Genomic DNA, 21147 nt, shown 5'->3' with positions numbered 1-21147 from the left:
AAGACATTAAGTGGGTGACTGTTCAGATTCCTGGCGACTGGTGAGAAAGAAACCCAGAAGAGTCACCCTGGGGCGACATCTGCATTAGCCGAGGTTAAGAAAGCAGATGAACGAATGAGCACAGCAAGGCCGCAGGGTGTGTGTGAGGTCCCGGAAAACACAGTGTCTGTGTCCCGTGCAAGCCTTCCCCAAGCCTGGGCCACTGGGAGGAGGGACTTAGGACTCAGGCGTGGGGGGAGTTTACAAGGCTCCTCCCTCACAGAGCCCGGAGGATTGTTCTGGGGAGACCCCAGGAAGGAACGGCACTTTCTGAGAGGCCAGGACTGGGTGAGCCTCGAAGGTCCCCACTCTCAGTTGACGTTCCACCAGAGATACAGAGAACAGCGATGCAGACATGCACAGAGCAAGTGCCAGGGGTGGGCCACGGAGGGCCCTTCAGGGGTAGGCCAGCTGGGCTGGTCCAAGCTGAGCAAGCAGGGCAGCTCGGGCTGTAGTTGGTGGGGTGCACGTCGCAGTGGAGAGACCTGGGAGACGCGGAGGACAGCATCCTGGACCGGAAGTTGCAAGCAATGGGCTGCGGTCTGGCTGCGCCACCTCCTACGCACATAACCTTGATGGGAGTCTCGCATCTGTCCAAACCTCAGTCTTCTTACCTACACAAGAGGAGTCCGGGATGACGCGCTTGGGCCAACTAATTGGTACCTAGCACACAGCTGGCGCACGGACTTGGCCCTGTGCTCTGTCTAGCCGTTAAGCCAGGGCCTCGGCCACTACTCCACGTTGCCTTGCAATTCCTGCCAGGCCGGTTGCCAGGATCAATGTGAAGATTTGAAGAGGTCATGACTGCACACACAGTGGAAGGGATCCAGCAAGGTTCCCATGGAGGACATGGCTGTGTGGCCTGGGGCTCAGGACAGCCACTTCTCCGGGGCACCGCCCCTCCTCACAGCCCTCGCTGGGCCACTCCTGGGGACAGTGCCGGCTGGTGCCCTCTCGGCCTGCGTCTGCTGCTGCTAAACTTTACACTGGGCTCTGTCATTAGCCCAACAACAAGCTCCCTGTTTGACTAGCCCTGTCCAAATTTGCTCGGCATGAGCAGGCGCCCATAGTGAGTAAACGGTTCTCTGTTGATATTTGAGCACTAATGAAGAGGCAGCGAGCGGGGCCCATTAATAACTGAGGAGATGATTGTGTTTGCAGAAGGCCTGTGTACAGCGTGTCAGCCTGTCCAGACGGGACCGCCTCCTTATTGATTTCCCGATAAGCCGTTTCGGCACAGCCCTTGGCATGCTCTGGGCATCCGGGGCCGAGCTCCCCTTCCCTGGGTGCTGCAGCCCCACAGAGGCTCTCAGCCTGGTCTCAGGTGAGAGTGGGGGCTTCATTCATTCTGCCTTGGTTCATTCAACATGCATGGATCGAGCATCTTTTATTCATGGGTCACTCTGCCAAGATCTAAGTCTCTATTCTCACCTAGAAACAAAGCTGCCCTTGACCTTAACTGGGATCATGGTCCCTGATGCCTCTGGGCAGACACATGGGCAAAAGCTGATTCTGCATGGACTTCTGACCGTCACTCTCAGCTGCCCATCAGGACCAATTGCCTGATCTGTGATGGGAGATGGCCCTCTGGCGGGCCGTTGGGGGTGCCATCTTTCTTTCCCATGTTATCCTTGGCCCTGAAATCCAACAGGCTCAGCTTGAGGATAGAGATGGAGAAGGGCTGCAGGGCAGATCTGGGGCCCACTCCTTATCCCTTCTGGGAAACTTCCAGATCCTGGGCTCTCTGGGGGGATGGCTCAGCAGGTCCCGGGCCAGGGCCCCAGGAGGGCTGCCAGGACCTCCAGCCAGAGCCTAGTGTGGGGGTAATTTCTAGTCTGTCTCGCTGGAACCTCAGGATGACTAAGGCAATAGCCTATCTGAGGGATCCATAGTCTGGTAGGGGAGGTCGACCAGTAAACAAACAACTGGGAAAAATGTAATATGTTGAGAAGCATGAAGCCAGGGCTGTGGGCGGCCTTCTGAGCAGCTGGGGAGTAAAGAGGAGGAGTAGGGTGGGGAGGGGAAAGACAGTATCTTTGGTGCCAGAAATTTGGGGTTTGCGCTGTTAAAGGGTAACCATCGAGAAGGAGCTGAAAGGGCTGCAGTGCCATGTGGGCCCGGGGAGAACGCTGAGGGGGAAGCGACCCCCCATGGGATATTGACCACCGCTCATGGCATAGCTGAGACGCACTATTGTTGCTAACAGGGTCCCTTTGTCTTCATGTCTGGGGGCGGTGGGGGGGCTTCATTCCGGGCTGCTGGGAAGGGATTGGATTCAACCTGCTTATCCACATGCCCTGTCCGCCTTACACGACCCACGGCGAGGCAGCAATACTGCCGCTCACCTGCGTCGCCGCCTGGCCTACCTCTAAGCTCCTGAGCTATGGCGGATGCCACGGAGAGCTTCAGGTGCTCAGGACACCGGGGCTCAGGGCTTCTCCTGAGAAGGTGCAGCGATGTTCCCCTTAGAGATACCCCAGCTGCTCCCAGCAACACCAGACACCCGCCCCTTCCTTAGAGATACCTCCCGGAGCGGCTCCTCGGCTCCCACTGGCTGCAGCTCAAGCCCCTGACACAGCGCATGGGGGCCTTCGCCCCGTTACCCCGCTCATCTTTTTAGCTGGGTTTGGTTTATGTTCCTCACGTGCCCAGGCTCTGCAGTCCCGCCAGGCAGCTCCTTGTCCTTGAACGTCCTGCTGCGCTTTTGCAGAGGCTGAGCCCAGCGCCTGGAGCCTTCTCCCTCTTGTCTCGCTGGTAACTCCCGCCCACTGCCACCCAGCGCACCCGTGGCCTGGCCTCGCCGCTCTGCTGGCTGCTCCGGCGTGGGGGCTGTCTCGGACACTGTGGGCAGCCTGCCAACCCCCATCTCTCTCTTTACAATCCATGGGAACCCTGCTTGTCAGGCTCTCACCACTCTCCCGCACAGGGTGGCTCCGGGAAGCGGCTCCCATGACTGAAATAAGCCCGGTCCCCTGGCCAGCGACTGTGGAGGAACCTGGAGTGCAGTCTGCATTCGTACCAATAAGATGCACAGAGCCAAGGAGCTTCTGCAAACAGGCCTCTTGCTTCTGGAAGACTCTACAGGGAGTCTGGCTTCGTTGGGCGCTGTGTGCTGTCAGGTCTGGAGCGATGCCTTGACCCACTACAGCTCATCTTGTCACCAGGCAGGAGATGAAGCCCAAGCAGGGGAGAGCGCAGAGGGGTTCCTGCCACACCCCTGAGCCCTGGGGGAGCCAGCTCCGGGTCGCCTGACCTCTGCTCTTCCCGCTACACGAACCAGCAGGGTCCTTATGATTGAAGTCATCCTTGCAAAGGGAGTTTGTGACTTGCCACAGCATGCTAACTGATGCAGTTCCAATAGGACCTGGATGCCCTGTGAGATCGCGTCATATTCCAGACCTGCGGTCCTCCCAGCAGGCAGCGGTGGTCACGGCTCTGCCCGGACCCGAGGACACCAGTGCAGGTGGGGAATGAATAAGCGAATGGATGAACTGCAGGCTCACTTGGACTTCCTCCGTTAGGTATTCTGCCTTGTAGCCTGTTCTGTTATCAGTTCTCTCTCCCTCCAAAAGTGTCAAGTTCTTCACAAGCATCCTGTCCAAGCTCCCCTCTTGGGGTGGCTGAATGGGGCAGAGAAACCCAGGCAGGGGCTTGCTTGCAGCTATGCAGTGTGCTGGAATCAGCAGGGGTCACAGATCGGGACCCCTAGCTCCCAGGTGGCCACCGACCATGTGCCAGGAGCTGTGCTAAGGATGCAGTGAGGCATGGCAGACAGCCCCTGCCTTCAGGTCTGACTCTCTAGTCAGACAGGTACAGGAGGAAACACGGGAGGAGGGTCTAAACCATAGCAATGGGTGTGAGCCGCTGCATACACTCGGGGAGCAAGCATTCCCACACCTGAAGTCAGGTTGCCTGAGAGCATGCCTTCCTGACTAGCAACAAGCCTGGGGTTTCTCTCCTGAGGCTTCCTCAGGCCACCACACTGTTCAGTGATTCTGGTGGCATCGTGGTCCAAATGGGGTTGCCCTCTTGCCATCACCTGGCGCAGAGAGAGCTGCAGCCTGAGGGCCAGCACGGCTGTGACTGGCTGTGGCTTCTCCTACTGACAGAGCCCACAGGCTCTTGTCCTCTGACCCTTGGCCTCCGCCAGACCACAGTGGAGCCTCAACTTTGGGCTTCAAACCTGCAGCACTCATGGGTCAAACTCACACCTCAGCCATTGCTACCAAAGTCCCAGCTGTGCAAGGCTCTTCAGCCAGGAAGATCTGTGTACCTACACAGGTTTGCACACCAGCCCTCTTCTGGGCACTTCCCTGTCCTTGACTTGGGCCCAGGTACCTCACCTGGATACCCTCTTTCCTTAAGATAATTCTACTTTAAGGGCCTGGGTTTGTAGGCCACTAGTCCAGCCTCAGACCTCCCTGACGCCATTCAACCATCTCCTCCCCAAAGGCACTGGCTCCAGCAGTCAAAAGGTAAGACACATTTTGCCAAGCCACTAAAACCAAACCAAACCCCAAAACACAGGTTTTGTTTTCTATTTCAATCCCTTAAACAATACCCTTCTTCTAGCCTCAAGTGACCCTGGGTAGGGCAAAGATCAGCCTCAAAGGGACGCAGCCTGTGTAAGGTCAGCGAAATTAGCAAAGAGGACGCAAGAGGTCTTTGCAGAATGGATGTGTGTGGAGTGAGAGGAGCAAGGACTCCCACCGCACCCCAATGTTTATTATGATAATTGTAAAGTATACAGAGAAGTTGAAAGAAATTTTCAGTGAATACTCAACCCACCCACTTCATCACAAATCTATCTATTCATCTCTCCATCTCTCCATCCATCCATCCATCCATCTGCTTTACTGATTAACAGCATTGCTTTTAATTTTTTTCATACCATAAACTTTACCTATCATAAGTGTACACTTCACAGAACTTGTGTGTTTAAGCAGTTGTGCCACTATTACCACGAGCTCGTGCGCGAGCACTCTCTTCCCCAGAGTGCCTCCTGCCCGTGCACTGGTCCCACCCAGCACCAAGCTGCTTTCGGCCTCGGTGGGTTTAGTGGAAATTTAGTGTAACCGGAATCATATAAGAGGTGGTCTGTGTGTCTGGCTGATTTTCCTTGGCACAGTGCTTCTGAGGCTCACTGTCGCACGTAACAGTGGTTTGTCCCTCCCTGTGGCTGAGTCGTGGTCCGTTGGCCGGATGTACCACAGTTTGTGCGTTCACCGAATGGTGGACATTTGGGCCCTGTCCAGTTCGGGGCTGTTATGAATTATTCTGTTGCGAACCTTCCTGTACAAGCCTTTGTGTGCACATGTGCTTTCCTTGCAAGATTTTAAAGACTAAACAGGTTAAAAGGTTGTAAAGCCGAGGTAAAGATTCCTGGCAGGGGCATAGTATGCGCACATGGTCGGAAAATGAAGGCTCCTGGTGTACGCGGGGATGCGGCAGCTCAGTGTTACAGGGAAGGCAAAGCAACAACAGCTCCTTTCCTTTCCTCTGCCATCTTAGGGTCCTTGCCTGGGACATGAAAACTAGAAAAAGGATAAGTTAACAAGAGAAAAACAGTTAAAATACTAGTACACATTGCTCGTACACACGGGATAACTCAGTGATGAGTAACTCAAATGAGGTGGTTAGAACTTGGGCTTAACAAAAAGCAATATATTTGTGTGTGTGTGTGTGTGTGTGTGTGTTTAAATAATTCTTTATTGTTGAAAGTATTACATATGTCCCCCTTTCCCCCCCATTGGTCCCCCCTCCCCCCCAGGCCTTCACCCCCTGTTGTGTCCATGGGCTATGCATAGATGCATACAAGATCTTTGCTTGATTACCTTCCACCCACCCTCCCTCCACCACCTTCCCTCTGAGATTCCGCACTCTTCCATGCTTCCATGTCTCTGGATCCACTCTGTTCATCAGTTTATTTTGTTACTTAGGTTCCACATATGAGTGAGATTATGTGATATTTGTCTTTCTCTGACTGACTTATTTCACTTAAGAAAGCAATAAATTTGTAGAGAAGTGACAAGACAAAGAACAGGGTTTAGGCTTTTAAAGGTGGCCCACTGTGGGAAGGTAAATAAAGGAAGATAAGGATTGTTTAGTGAGATTTGCTATGTAGATTCCTCTGGTGCCAGCTCCCGGCTGATAAGAGCCTGGAGTTGTCTCCGGTGATTAAGAATCGTCCTGCCTGCCTGCTGGAGAGAGGAGGCTAGAGTTTGTCCTTTGTCTGTTTTTTAAAAATTGCCTTCAGCTCAAAGGAATCCTGCTGCCACAGTAGCACGTTTTGGGGTGGCACACTCTGAACCCCTTCAGTGCCATGGGGGAGTGACATAGAGAGGGAGGCAGAGGCTGGACCTCAGAGCCTGGGGCGTTGTGCGAGGGGGACAGGGTGTGGATTGTATCTTGACGCTCTAAAGAGCCTCAGCATTTTGTAGGGATCAACATGGTCAGATGCGCTTTGTAGAAGGAGCACAGACCTGCAGCACCGAGTGTGGGCCAGCCAGGATGGCTTACAGTTGTTAGGTGAGAGACACAAGGCCCTAAATCGGGTTTAGGGTGGAGGCCTATAGGAGGGCATCAGAAGGGTAGTGGGAGCATGAATTGGATAAAATGAGACACTGTGATTGTGTGTCCTTTGGGGAGAGAAGGCATGGGGTATGGAGAGGGCAGTCTAACAATTCAACCTGCCCACAGCCTCACAGCACCCCGTCTCCAGGGAGGAGGCAGCCCCCACCCCCGAGGGTGTGTGGCTCTCAAGGTTAGCGCCATGGGGTCAGCGCTGTTTAAATGTTGATTATGGAGCTGGTGGGAACGGCTCAGATTTCTAATTAAGATGAAAGAATGTACCTGGCTTACAAGTGGTTCTGAGGATATATAATTTGATTAGCCTGTTTTCTCCGGGCACTTTAATTTCTGGATTAGTGAATGGGGCCTCTGACACAGTGGGGCCACTTGCTCACCATACACGGTTTGGAACCTTACAGGGAATTAGGATGGGGGGGGGGGTGGGGGGCGGAGGGAGGAAGCCAGCGGCGAGGGAGCCCTGACCAGAGCGGGACTGCTTTCTTCTCTTCCTCCACTTCAGAACAAGAAGGAAGAATGCCAGCGGGGGACCAGAAAGTGCCCACATGTCGCCTGGCTGGTGTGCTCAGCTGGTTGGGCGTGGTCCCCTGCATCAGAAGGTCGCCGGTCCAATTCCAGTCAGGGCACATGCCCAGGTTGTGAGCTCGATCCTCAGTAGAGGCCGGGCAGAAGGCAGCCCATAGATGTTCCTTTCTCGCTCCCTTTCTCTAAAATCAATAAAAACATATGTCTTTTTTAAAAAAGTGTCCACATATCGACTATCAAATAAATGTGCTCACCTGCTTCTCATTTATATTCAATTATTTCTATGCAGAGCCGCCAAAGGCAGGGCCATCTCACTCCTGAGAGCTGGAGAGGCCTGGTGCCAGGGAAGGTCTCCTTGCCTCTGTCCTTCTCCCAGGCCCAGGCTGCTTGCTTCTCCTCATCTTACCCATGTCCCCTGGGAATTCAACCAACATTATTAGCACTGTTTTCGGAATTACGGGGAGAAAGACAGGTGTGGTCCAATCTCTGCTTTCCCAGAGGGTGGGGACTCCCCTCTATCCAGCCCCTCCCACCCCACTAGAGAGGCGTCTTTTCCTGCCTCCAAGGAAGAGGGCGAGGGGCTCAGCCACATGCAGGAGCTTCTGAAAACAACAGGACACGCCTTTGGGCAAAACTGCTTGTGGATGGATCAGTGCTCACTTTAAGGAAAGCAGCAGGAGCAACAGTGTGGGCAAGAGCTGCATCCATTTAAAAGTCCGATCCCAGCCACTCTAAGGGCGGGCTGGAGGGACTGCCAGGCTCTGGAGAGGGCACCCAGGCTCTGCCCCATCATTGCCACCCACCAGGTGGGACCTAGGGCATTACCAACCCCCCCGCCCCCCCCCCCCCCACACACACACTTCTGAGCCCCGGTGGCTCCTCAGGGCCTACTGAGACGATGTATATTGCCGCACTTGTAAATGGCAATGAACTCCGCACTTCATTCCCTGTTACTTTTCTAAGCATCGCTGTGGTTATTGCCAGGGAGCAGTACGGTGTGCCCACCAGCACGCGGGGACCAGGGTTTGGCTGCTTCCAGCTGGCTACCTGACGGGAGACCCAGGCCGGGGCCTTGGAGACGGCCCTCAAGAAGGTGGGAGAAAACTAAATATTCAGCCTGGGCTTCAGACGCCCAGGGCAGCATCACTCTGAGCATAAGGCCCAGATCTGCCAGAATCACTGCCTGGGTCACCGCCTGGGAAAGCCGCTCTGAGTTTGGGGTGCGCCCAGGAACCTTCAGCCCTGGCCCTGGGCCTTGGAGGAGGCAGGGATTGGGCAACAAGTTCCCTAGTCAATGGGGCCATGGTTCTTCGGGCAGCCGGGGATTGGGCGCGGGAGGGGCAGTGGCGGGGGAGGGGCAGCAAATCCTGCAAGATGTAGGAAGGCATTGCTTAGGGCTGTGGTGTCCGCACAGAGGACCACCGCGCCCCCCACCGCGCCCCCATCCCTCACGGACTCCTACACCTCCAAGACCCGCAGGATTCCTCAGAGCCCTTCCTGGGCATCCCCAGGCCCTCACCCGGAGCGGGATGGGCACACCTGCAGTGAGCTGTGTCTGTGCCTGCTCCTCGTCCTCCCCCTCGCCGTCCTCGCGTCCTGACCTCTGGAGGGCCTGGGAGAGACAGGGCCAGGAGGGGTGGGGCGCACACCGCCGCAGTCCCCGCGCGCTCCCTGCTGTGCAGCACGGCCTGGCCAGGGCCACGCGGCTTCCGCGCTGGTGAAAGCAGTTGGGACAGGGCTAAGGGTAATTATTACTTGAGTCGCGTTTTGTCCTCGCAGCGCTTTACAAGCGCCACCCAATTAGCCTGCGGGGAGGAGCGACGCCACCCAAACGCTAGCTCTCTTACCCATTTCTGCGCGGCCTGGAGCGCGCCGCCGGCTGGGGGGCGGGTGCCTTGGCTGAGGCGCCTCCTCCCGCTCCTCCCCGCTCCCCATTCCCGGTGTTTCCTGCTCTAGGTGGCGAGGACCCCGCGGCGTTTCTCACGAATTTCATCTAATCTCCGCGGTGATCTAGGCTCTGGGCTCTGGGATCTGACACGTCCAAGACCTCACTGCCCTTATGGGGGCGCTGGGATTCAAACCCGGGTCCCCGAACCCCAATGCTCCAGATTTCACTACCTCCCTGGGGCCTCGCGGTCCCCGCGCGGCGAGGTCGTGGGCAGCGGGCGGCGGGCGGCGGGCACGCTCGGGCCCAGGCGACACAGTTGCAACGCAAAGCCCCTCTCTGCACCCGCCCGGGGCAGCTGCGCATCAGTGTCTATCCGGAGCTCCCGGGAACCTGGGAGAAATGTAATGATCTCAGCGCAATCAGTGCGGATCAGCACAACATCCAGTCGCCGCTCAGACGGAGAGTTTGATTTCGGGGATCAGAGCGCCGAGCTGTAGCCGCTGACTAATGGGGAGAAGGAGGGGCGAGGAGAAAGCTGCGCGGCCCGCGAGCCACAGCGGGCCCCTGGGTGCGCGCATCGCGCCAAATTAACTCCTGGGCGCTGTCCGCCGCCCGCCTCCGGACCCGCTGCGCCCGGGAAGCGGGTGCTTGTCTGTCGGTTCTCTTCCGGTCTCACGGACTTTGTTTTGTTGTTGTTAATCCTCACCCTAGGATATTTTCCCATTCATCTTTTAGAGAGATGGAAGAGAGAGGGAAAGACCGAGCGAAACCTCCTGGTTGCCTCCTGCCCGCGCCGTCAGGGCTGGGCGGTGGAGGAGCCTGAAATACAGGTAAGTGCCCTTGACCGGAGTCAACCCGGGTCCCTTTGGTCCGCGGGCTGAGGCTTTATCCACTGAGCCACACCGGCAAGGGCGCTGGTGCTTCTTTGGAGGCTGCCGGGAGGCTGAGCCAGGAGTGAAGTGCCTGCATCAGGGCCTTCCGCAGGCCGCTCAGGCCAACCTCTTACCTCGCCTGCCCACCCGCTCCTGCCTCACAAAAAGGTGTCAGGTTTTCTTACCTAGCCTGCCTCCCGGAGTCTGTACCTGTGTACTACCTCCCCCCTCCCTCCCCCCACTGGGATGCCCTTCTGTCTCTTTCCTTGGCTAACCATTCTGACATCCACTCAGCCCCATGGGATCTTCCCTGCAAAGCCTGTCCTCTGCTTCCAGTTGTTTCTCTCCACCCAGGACCCAGCAAGCGGAGCCTTGGCCAGGCACCTTGGCATTGTGCTGTCCTGGTTGGAACAGCCTCCCCCGCACGCCCCTCCAGCAGACTCCATTGCCCACTGGGAGGGCCCCAGGGGCCCTGGAGAGACATTTTCTGGGGGATTAGGATGGGCAGCGGGGTTAGATTTCATTAGTGATTCATGTCCATGTCCAGACTCTGCCTCCTAATTGTACTGGTTTCCCCCTCCCCACCAGCTGCCCCAAGGGCAGGAGCGCCGCTTACCCAGGCTCATGTCCCCTAGACAGTCATTGGCACGAAGCAGATGGGATTCTGGCCTTTTACTGACTCTCTGTTTACTTGACCAAGTCACTTGACCTCCCAGGAACTCAGCCTGCGCAGCTGCCTAGGTCTTTGTGGCTGTGATGGTCTGTGTTCCGTGATCTTCCTTGGTAGGCTGTTCAGCAAAGCCCTCCCAGGCACAGTGCCCCAGTGGGTGTCAGAGAATCCTAGAGTCTTAGGGTTGAAGGGGAGCTCACAGGCCCCTTCCCCATCCTCCTGACAACCAGTCTTCATCATTTGCTGGATGGGATGAGAGGGTCGGCTCGGTAGCTGGCCCACTTGGGAGCTTCCCAGCCTGGTGGGGCCGGAGGGCCTGGATGACCCACATGACTCTCTAAGGCTCTCTCTGATGGGATGAAGGCATCAGCCATGGCATCACTGAGGGTGTCTGACTTCTTCTTGTGAGAGCAACGGAGACCCAGGGGAGGGGGGGGGAGGGGTTTAAAGTGGAGACATGTACGTATCCATTGGCATTTTTCTCTGCAGTGTAAGCCATTTGAGGGCAGGGACTATCTCTATTTTATTCTCTACTGTGCCCCAGAATCAAAGCTCAGTGCCTGGCACATAGTAGAGGTTCAATAAATAGATGAGGAATAAATAAAAGAGGAATAAATGAGGAAGGAAGGAAGGATTAAAGGACTGCCTGCCCTGACAGGGGGCTGTCTTGAGTGGGTGGGCATATGTCCAGGTTAGGGACCGAGAGATTATTTATCTCCATTCCAAATCTCTGCTATGCAACAGCATGAATTTTCTCTCCCCTTTAATTAAGAACTAAATATAGATCTTAATTAAGACACTGATGAATTTAATTTAGAGTGGCATTAGGGCCTTAACTTGAGAGCTCAATGCCGTGTTTGTATAATGTGGGCTATAAGCTAATGAGTGCTTGCTTGTTAGCACCATAAATCATTCCCTGGCCGATCCCTTTGAAGCAGCGCTAACCCCACTCTGCCCGGCCTGGAGGAGGCGCGTGGATGCCCCCTGCCCGGCCCCTCTGCCTCTGGCTGCCTCCCAGGGTGGCCTGTTCTCTCCCAAGCTCTGGCCGGCTGGAACCTCCTTTCCCCACTTCAGTGTCTTTGTTCACACAAGTCCCGCCGCCGGGAGTGCACTTTTCCTCACTTCTCACTCCAAGCTTGTCAGGAGAACCAGTCTCATCCCTTCAAGTTCTCGTGCAGGGTGTGGATTTGATGAAGCCCTCTCTACTGTCTTGTCGTGTGTCCTGATCCCCAAGCTCTGAGGTGTGAGCTCTGAACTCCCACAGGGCTTTGCTGATTCCAGCACGTACTTGGCACGCACCGTTATTATTTTGTTACCTCCCTGGCCCAAATCGGGTTGAGTGCCAAGGACAGTAGGAGGACGCTGTGACTTTGGCCTTCACCCATGGAGCGCAAGGAGTCAGCCTCCCCATCTCAGTCCCAGTGCCAGGCACAGAGCCAGTATCTGGCAGACCCTTCTGAGTTCTGCAGGGAGTCAGGGCTGCATGAAGATGCCTGGCCAGTCAGGCTGCATGTGGAGGGCAGAGTAGGACCTGCGCCCATCCCACTCATTGTTCAGGCCCCAGTGTGACACCCAGAGGAAGGACCGCATGGTGATTAGATGCTGCTCTAGGTTCTGATAGCCTGGGGCTGGACTCAGCTACTTCATCTGTAAGACAAGGTTGCTGTGGCTAAATGAGATTTTGCCTTTAGTGCAGTACATGACCCATAATAAGTGCTCAATAAATAGTGATGTCGATGATGGCATTTGGCTGACTCGCTAACCTCTTGGAGACTGGGCAGCTTTCAGTGAAATGGGGAGCAGAATGTATCAATCATACTTTGTACGCGGGAAAATAAGGCTATGGGTGTGACTCACCTCTGCCAGGAGCTCCAGGCTTTTTTGCCCACATTGTCTGTGGCTCAGAACCTTCCCCTGCTCTCCGCTTCTCACCTGTGAAAGGAGAGAGTGGGAGGGGGAGATTTGGAGCCCCGGTGATTCAGCCCCTGGCTCCCCTCCCCCTTGCCTAGCCTCGCATTAATGCACATTCATCACAAGTGTAGGGAGTGGGGATTCCGTTCTCCAGAGCACGCCCCGGCCGTGCCAGGCACACTGCCCCTTCACGTGGCTGTGATGTGAAGAACGAATCCTTTCCCTGAACCTCAGCACTGCTCTTCCCAGCTCTGAACAAATGCTGCCCCTTTGGGACGTGTAGGTTCAGCTCCCTTCTCTCTCTTGTTGTCAGTATGTGTTGATGCTGTTCTGTGAGGCTCTAGACCAGGGTTTCTCCACTTCAGTGCTGCTGACACTTTGGCTCTGATGAGTCTTTGCTGTGGGGCTGTTCGGTGCCTGCAGGATGGTTGACAGCATCCCCAACCTCTACCCACTAGATGCCAGCAGCACCCCCACCCCAGGTGTGACAACCAAAAGGGTCTGCAGACACTGCCAAATGTCCCCTGGGGAGGACTTGCCCCAGCTGGGAACCCTCGCTTTATACTAAGCTCAGGCCATCCACATTATCTTATGTATCTACCCGCCAACCATGTGACATAGATACTATTCAAAGGTTCTTTTTGTAGACGAAGAAGCAGGCTGAGTGGGAATTCTGGAAGCAGGCCTGTTGCCAGCTGGAATGTGGGCACCCAACCTCCTTTAAACTCAGTTTCTCACCTGGAAAATAAGCACACCTCTCTCTCGGGGTTATTGTCAGGTTCTTAGCACAGCTTGACGCTTGGTAAGTGATCACTATACTAGTATATTAACATATACATGTTTTAGATGCACATTCCGACGCAACAAACATTTTCATGCCGACTACGCTCCCGTGAGAGGAACACCGACGTCGGCGAGCACAGTCTCTGCAGGGCACTGCTCACACAGGGACTCACTGGCCCTCAGAGGAAGCCCAGGAGGCACATGCTATGCTTGTTACTCGCGGGGGACAGAGACGCAGAGGTTGATGACTGGCTGGTCATGTGAGATACGGGGCTGCAAAGCCAAATGTGAGCTCGTTGTTACTGAGCTGCGCTGTGGCCCCAGGCTCTTCAAGGAGCTTCCACGTGCATTTCATTCATGAGCCCATCTCCAGCGACACTTCTTTCTAGAACTGTACCATCCAACTTGGCTATTCAAATGGAAATGAATTAAAATTAAATCAATTAAAGTGTAAAAGTCACTCCCTCCATCACACTAGCCGCATTTCAATGTACTCAGTAGGTAGTAGCTGTGTGTTGGGCAGCCCAGACATAGGACATCCCATCATTGCAGAGTTCTGCAGGGCAGCACTGGCCTAGGACTGTGGACAATGAGTTTCTTTCTCATAAGAGGTTTTGATGTCCCTTTAGGTGATTGGTGCCCATGAGCACTGTGACCAGAACCGGACAGCCACAAGAGTATTTTGCTCATCTGACGTTTATTAAACCCCTACGATAATCTGGAACAGTATTTGGGACTGAAGATATAACTGTAAATTAATAAATAAACACGGCCCATGCTCATACATGTAATTTATTACAGCATTAGATTATTAACGTGCGGAGCTCAGTGCTGTGTGTGTTATGTGGCCTAGGAGCTGAGTAACTGGGAGAGGTGCTAAATTTGTGCAAGAGCCGATGCCATGGTAGCAGGACAAGGGGCAAGCAGTTCTCTCAGAGGTGGGTCACGCGATGCTCCCTAGAGGCGGGGCCCGGGGCCCTCCCTGAAGCACACTTGGTGACCCTGGGCAGGCAGAGACTGCGTAATGCTCTTTGGGTTTTGAAGTTGCTCAAACTCTCTTTGGCCGGGAACGCCCCGTTGCAGGAACTTACAGTGAGAAGGCTGAGCTCCGAGGGCGTGTCCGCATTGTGAAAGGAGATCCTAATTGGTAAAGAAGATACGCCCTGGTGAACGCATAGGTGAGCAGAGTGAGTCGGAAGTGCAGAGGCAGGAAATATTAGGGTGTCACCTCTGCTTCCACCTCTGGGCGCCCCAGCATCCTTCTTTCTTAATTCCACGCTGAGCCCCTCCTCCCCCTTCCCTGGGCTCTCACCCCCACCCCCGCCATGTGAGCGGACCCTGACCAATTGCCATCTTCCTACTCCAATTCAACACTCCCCTCGCTCAGAAATCGCTGGGTGATATTGGGAACAATGAGGCCTGACTTTGTTAGTTCAGAGCAAAATGGTTTTCTTTTTTTAAGGGTATTGCATTCCTGGTGATGTATGGACCAGTCAGGAGAGCGGGCATCGGAGGAGAAAGTGAGCTGGGACTGCAGAGCGGCTGGAGCCCGGGGGCTGTTGCTGCTGATGCATGGGCTCGTGGGCCTGCAGAGCGGGCCTGGGCCGAGCCTGGCCAGAGGAGAACCCCGGGAGGCGTGTAGCCATCAGGGCTGCCGAAGAGCCAGGGGCTGTGGAGAGCATCTTCTTCCTTGGAGGCAAGAGAGGGATCAGAGTTAGCTCCATCCTCTTTCTTCTCGTCACAGGGGTGAGAGGCTGGAGTGAGAGGGTTCCCACAGGGCCACACTCAGGCCCAGAAAGTGCGGTGTTTGTCTGGGCCATGCAGCCAGTTAGTGGCTCTGTCACCAGAACCAGGGCCGTGTGTGTGTGTGTGTGTGTGTGTGTGTGTGTGTGTGTGTGAATCCGTAGTTCATTTCTTGTATTGCTGAGCAGTGTTCCATGGTATGTATCTAACACAGGATATTTAACCATTCACCCAATAATGGACATGTGGGTTATTTCCAGATTTTTGGCTAGTATTATTATTTTTAATTAATCGACTTAATTTTTAGAGAATTTTGGGTTTAAAAAAATGAGTTGAAAGTAGAGAGAGCTCCCAGATACCCCCTCTACCCTCCCTTACAGTTTCCTGTATTAGTAACATCTTGTATTAGTGTGGCCTATTTGTTAAGACTGATGAACCTGTACTGATACATCCTTATTAACTAATATTTATAGTTTACATTCAGGTTCATTCTTGGCTTTGTATAGTCTGTGGGCTTTGACAAACATGTAATGACATGTATCCACCATTGCAGCGCCATACAGAATAGTTTCACTGCCTAGAATCCCCTGTGCTCCGCCTGGTCACCCCTCCCTCCTAATTGCTGCTGACCACTGAGCTTATTACCAGTTCCATGGCCTTTTCATTTGCCTTTTTACAAGGATTTGCTAGAATTCTTCCCTCTTGGATCTCTAGACCAACCATGCCTAGCCATAGCGCCTACTTGGAGTCCAGCCCTGTGGGGAGCTGGGTTGGGGGTGAGCCACCTGCATATGAGTGTGAATTGCTATCTTTTAAAGACCAACTATTGCTGGAATGGGCTGATCTGGGCCCATTTCAGTGGTTGAGCTGTGGCCTGAAGGGAGGCTATGTTCCAGGCCCTATATGGGGGTGAGGGAGCGCAGAGGAGGGAGGCTGTGGCCTTGTCAACCGAGAGCTCAGCTCTGGGGCCTTTGCCAGCCGCGGGCCCTTGGAGACCCCACGTGCTCAGCTCCTTTACCACTGTGCCTGGGAGCCAGCTGCCTGGGCCTTCCCTCCCAGCGCCTCGGGCGCAGCCTGGGGCTGCCTCCTGGCTTGCAGGTTCTCTCTGTAAATCCCACTTTCATTTCTAAATAGACAGTAAAATGAGCAATTGATTTTGAGTATTACATAAGCCGAGTGAGGGAAACTTTAATAAAGAAAAGAGCAGAGGGAGAGGTCTGAAGATCTTAAACTCAAAACTACAAAAAGCCCAGGATTTCCAACCCCAGTGGAAATAGCTACACACCTGCTATGGTCGCAGAGTTGGCGCAGGTGGCCCAGGCCCTGGGCAAAAGCCTGGCCCAGGTGGCCAGGGCGCTGGATGCTCCGTGGAGGATGAGCCCAGGAAGAAGGACTCCCTCCCTCCTCCCACTGTGAGGCCCAGGGACATCCCTTCTGTTCCTCAGGCCATAAGCCCCTCCACACTCACACCTTCGTTTGGCTCTCAAACCGCCCTTGGAGGCAGACTGGGACTTCAGACGTCAGGGACACACAGGAGGTAGGAGTGGAAGGGACCACAGCGACGAAGGGAACCTGAGGCGGTGCTGTCAGCGCACAGGGAGGCTGCGCTCAGGTGCTCCAGAGTCCGGGCAGTGCCCGCGCCACTGTGCCAGGCGAGGGGAGGGATGCGCGGTGCTTTGCAGGGTGTCATGGTCAATACCACCGGCAGCACTATCGCTGCTGCCCGCACTCTAGATGAGGAGACTGAGCTTGGGAGAGTGGTGCTCCCAGGCCCAGGCCTTTGGATACCTGGCTTGCTGTTCTTCATTATTTCATGTTTTCTTCATGCTCCTGCCCATCTAGCTCATTTCAGGTTGGGTGGGTTGTTCAGACCAGGTTATTGGTGTGTGTGCATGTGCATGTGTGTTTGTGTGTGTGTATGTGTTGGGTGAGAAAAATCCAAGGATTTGGGGCATAAATGGTAGGGAAAGGTAACAGGCGTGGAGTAGGGGGGTGGAAGGTTAGTGAGGAGCTCACGGACACTGCTGTACACTGGCCTCCTGGCTCGGAAGATTCTCATTTAGAACATATGGCCCCACACAGCCACACGGGCACGGGTGTGGCCTCTGCACCCGCTTCTCTTAGACACTGCAGCTCTAGAGCCTGAAGAATGCTGGCAGACAGGCCTGGGAGGCCCACGTCTCTCCCAAACCCACAGTCCTGTCTGTGCACAGGACCCAGATTGCTCCAAGGCTGGGCAGGTGAGTGGCCTCCGTGGCCCCCTGTGAGTCTAGAGCCCTCATCCCATCCTCTGTGCCGAGGCTGGGTCCGTGGGCAGCGCAGCAGGGAGCGCGGGGAAGGAATGCAGGCTTGGGAGTCCCTTTGGAAAAAGCAGCCTGGGATGTAGGAGTCAGTGAAGAAGTCACACTTTTGAGATCTTGTCTGGTCCCCTCACCAGGCCCGAGGTTTTCTGGGTGTGCCACTGGGTCCCCAGGTTTCTGTGAGGAAACCTACACTTTGGAACCCATGTGGGCAGCTGTCCCTGCTCCCAGCTTTCTCTCCCACTCTGCCTCTGGGGGCCTCACTGAGAGAGGCTTCTGCTGTGGTGGCCCCTTTGCTTGTCCTGCTCCTGGTCTGGCCCTGAGGCACCAGGCGCAGGGGCCTGAGAGAGGGACTCCAGCCCTGGGGGCGCCACCCCGCTCCTCTTGTCTTCCTCCATCTGAGGCCGTGGGGAGCCCTCTTGTTAGCACTCCACCTGCCCATGCGGAGGCCAGGCTGGCCGGCCTCTTTAGTCTTGAACTGGGATCTCACACTGTATCCAGGAAGGCCACAAACGTGTATAAAAGAGCCTAGTTTGATCCCCGGGGGCGGGGCGGTTAAAGCTGTGGGGAGATGGGTATAGAATGGACAAAAGGTAAGCAATATTTAGGGCCAGGCAATTTGACCCTAGATCTCTCCCAGGTCCCCAACTCTTGCATGCATTTGAGTAACAGAAGGCTAAGCTGCTGGTGGTTGCTTCTTGGCAGGGAATGGGAGTGGCTCAGAGGCGTCTGCAGCCCGAGGGGCGGAGCAGAGCCATGTGACAGTCGCATGCACATCGTGTGAGGTGTGCCTGCCTCTCTGGGAGAGACTGCCACCGCCCACCACCTCCTGGGCATGGGTGGGCATGCCCGCCGGAGCTGGCTCTCGCGTGGGCTTTAGATTTGTTGTGTCTCTTGGCACCTTCACGAGGGGTCTTTCTCCCTCGGCCCAAGGGTGCGCCAAAGCTTTAAAGCTACCTCAGCCTGAGCGCATCCTCAGGTGACTCGGCGCCGTTTACAGGGCCCAGTCTCGGCACCTGCTGCTTGTAAAGAGCTGGCATTGAACTCGCGCTGGGACCAAGTCAGATCTCTGAGCCTAGAAGCAGGGGGGAACGGGTGCATCCAGTCGTGGCTCCCTGGGTGGTGATAAAGCCCCTTCGGGTTAATCTGGGGGGCAGCATGTAAGGGGTGGGTCTGGAGCACAATGCGTGAGGGCTCCCCCAGACCCAGGACTGAGATCCCAGTGTCCCAGATACCAGCTAGCTCGTCTGCATTCCCCATGCACCTGGGAGATGAAAGCACACCAATGGCCAGCCCCATGGCCCCAGGCCTCTCAACTGAAGAAGTGGCTGAATAACACATGCAGCCAGAGCGCTTCAGAGAGGCGGGGACAGCAGGGGGAGGGGCACGGACAGGCAGTGTGTGTGTGTGTGTGTGTGTGTGTGTGTGTGTGTGTGGAGGGTGGAGATAGGGGGGACCTGGCAGGAGGAAGGACAGGAGCCCTGATGAGGTCTGTGGTTGTGGCCTCCACAGCAGTCAGAGCTGTTGACCACGCAGAGAGCTGGCATATGGACTGGGTTGTAAGCTCTGCCTGGCGCACATCTAACCTGGGGCTGTCCCTAAGGGACCTCCCAAGAGAAGCTACTACAGAGACAGTTTTGGGGCTGGATTTAGGCTGCATCCGGGGATCCTCGCTGTGAGGATGCAGGACAGGAGACTTTCCCCGGGCCTTTGGAGAAGGGCCGGACTCGCCAGAGGGTGGCTGTAGGACATGGGACTCCCGGCCAGTGCTGGGTGGACAAGGACAGTGGGCATGGGATCCCTCAGGGCATCCCTGTTGGGTCCTTGGTGAGATGCTCTCTTCTCACGAGCTGCCCTTTCCATCCACAGGTCAGCTAAGGGGGCATCCACGCGTGTCACCTGGGGACTTCCATCCGGTGCTTACACTGTCTGTGTGGCCCAAAGGGGGCAGTAGCTCCCTGAACTCCGCCTGCAGAAATAGGGAGCACACCTCTGTCGGTGCACAAGATATGCAGAAATGAGTGTCTCCCCTTTTGAGGACAAGCTGGGGTCCAGAGAGACTGACAATTGGAGGGGCTTCTCATTCTTGTCCTGGGCTCTGAGGGCCTTTCTCTCAGGCTCCCCATTGGGCAGACTCTCAGGTGATGCCCATTGCCCCACCCCCCAGCTCTCTCAGGTCCTTCTGAGCAGAAAGCAACAACTAGAGCACGTTTGAGGCCAGGGAGCTGCCTGCTCCTAGATCTCCTCCCCAGGACACGCCTCGCAAAGCCAGGCTGACCCAGTGGGGGCCTGCATTGCCAGGTGAGCGGGACCATGTGATCGCCCTCCTCTTGGTCTTCTGCAGGGTGCCTTTCTGGGCTCAGCCTCTGCCAGTGCCAAGGGTACTGCCAAAGCAAGTGGGGGGCCCCACCCTCTCCCCATCCTCCAGGCAGGAGGCAGCATCCCTGGGCGCTGATTGGCTGGGGGCCTCCCAGCACACTGCTGCCACTGCATGGGCATCAAAGACCGGCCGGACCAAAGCCCACCCAGCCGTAGACCCTTCTGCCCAGGGAAGAGCTGGGCACCCTGTCTCCCCCGCCCTCTCTAACTGACCCAAAGGAAGGAAGTCGGGGCCTGACTCCGGTCCTGGGAAAGCTGGTTTGACAAAGCTTTTCAGCTTTGGTGGCAGCCGACTGGGACTGCCAGAGGCTGGAGTGTCCTAGGAAGTTTTCCTCTCCACACAGGATACGCTGGCCAGAAGGCGGGGAGGCGGGGAGGCAGGGAGGCAGGGGGCAAACCCCATCAATGGGACGTGGCTGAAAGTTTGAGGCCTCTTGCTCCACTCAGGAGCTTTGCTGGAAACATGCCTACCTTGCTGGCCCGCCAGACCCGCCCCCCTCAGCTCCTCCTCCAGTGACCCGCCCCCCACAGCTCCTCCCCCAGGCTGCTCCCCTGGGACAGCACCTGAGTCTGACACCCACCTGCCTTGGATAGGGCTGGGCGCCTCGCTGATCTGCAAGGCCAGAGGCTCCCCTGGGCAAGGCCATGCCAGCTCAGCCTCCATGCTTGGAGGTTCCCTTCCACCCAAACGCACGTGTCACCACATCTCACCGCAGATTTCACTGTCATTCCTGTCTTATTAGAATCCGTGCCTTCAAAGTAGATCAGAGATTCAACTAATTTGCTCATTAGTGAGAGGAAATCAGCCATTTGCGATCTGTCCTAATAAAATTAGCCTGGCGACGAGCGCTTTGTTGCCATGTTTATTGCATTACACACTCCTTGCCTTTTAAAGGCCAGCAACTCTTCAGGTGTTTTCTGAGCTTCTCTCTTCCTTGCGTTTATTCTTTTTTTCAGGCCTAGAGATTTTTTTACCCTTTTCAAGGCTAGTTGGGAAGGTGACACCCAAATCAGGGTCCATTCACACACCCACAGGCCTTTGATCCCTCCCCTCCTCCCCAGCCTCTTGGCTTGGTCCCGCCCCCTACCCCCACCCTTAAAGGTTTCCCATGGGTCCTTTAAAAGTCAGCATCTTCCTGCCAAGCACCCGTTCCACTGAGTCCAGCCACAGGCTGGCAGCAGCAGCCCTCTAATTGCCAGCTGGGCCTTTCACTCCTTGCTTGGTCTCCCTGCCCCACAGAGCCTTCTGCCTTATATTCCAGTTTAAGGCCACCCTGGCTTCACCCAGTCACTTGTTTGTAGTCCTCTGGAATGACCTGTCTCCTCTGGAGTGGCCAACTTACCCATTTACTTCTTCTCTTTCCCCTTCCCCTTCCCCTTCGCCATCCCGTTCCCCTTCCCCGTCCCCTCCCCCTCCCCCCTCCTCCCTGCTCCTCCCCTCCCCCTCTG

General features: G+C 55.7%; 1 pseudogene across 1 annotated transcript in view; it reads right to left on the bottom strand.

The window, feature by feature from the left end:
- LOC308524710 (polypeptide N-acetylgalactosaminyltransferase 11-like) overlaps positions 1-21147 on the bottom strand; it is a 44301-nt pseudogene that overhangs the window by 18971 nt on the left and 4183 nt on the right. Inside the window, exon 2 of the transcript in view lies at positions 8672-8764. The product of the transcript in view is annotated as a polypeptide N-acetylgalactosaminyltransferase 11-like (transcript). The remainder of the gene's footprint in view (positions 1-8671; positions 8765-21147) is intronic.

The sequence above is a fragment of the Myotis nattereri genome, assembly GCF_964212035.1.
Source record: "Myotis nattereri genome assembly, chromosome: 9".
In the NCBI taxonomy this organism is placed as follows: domain Eukaryota; kingdom Metazoa; phylum Chordata; class Mammalia; order Chiroptera; family Vespertilionidae; genus Myotis; species Myotis nattereri.
This window is presented reverse-complemented; position numbering and strand designations above follow the sequence as displayed.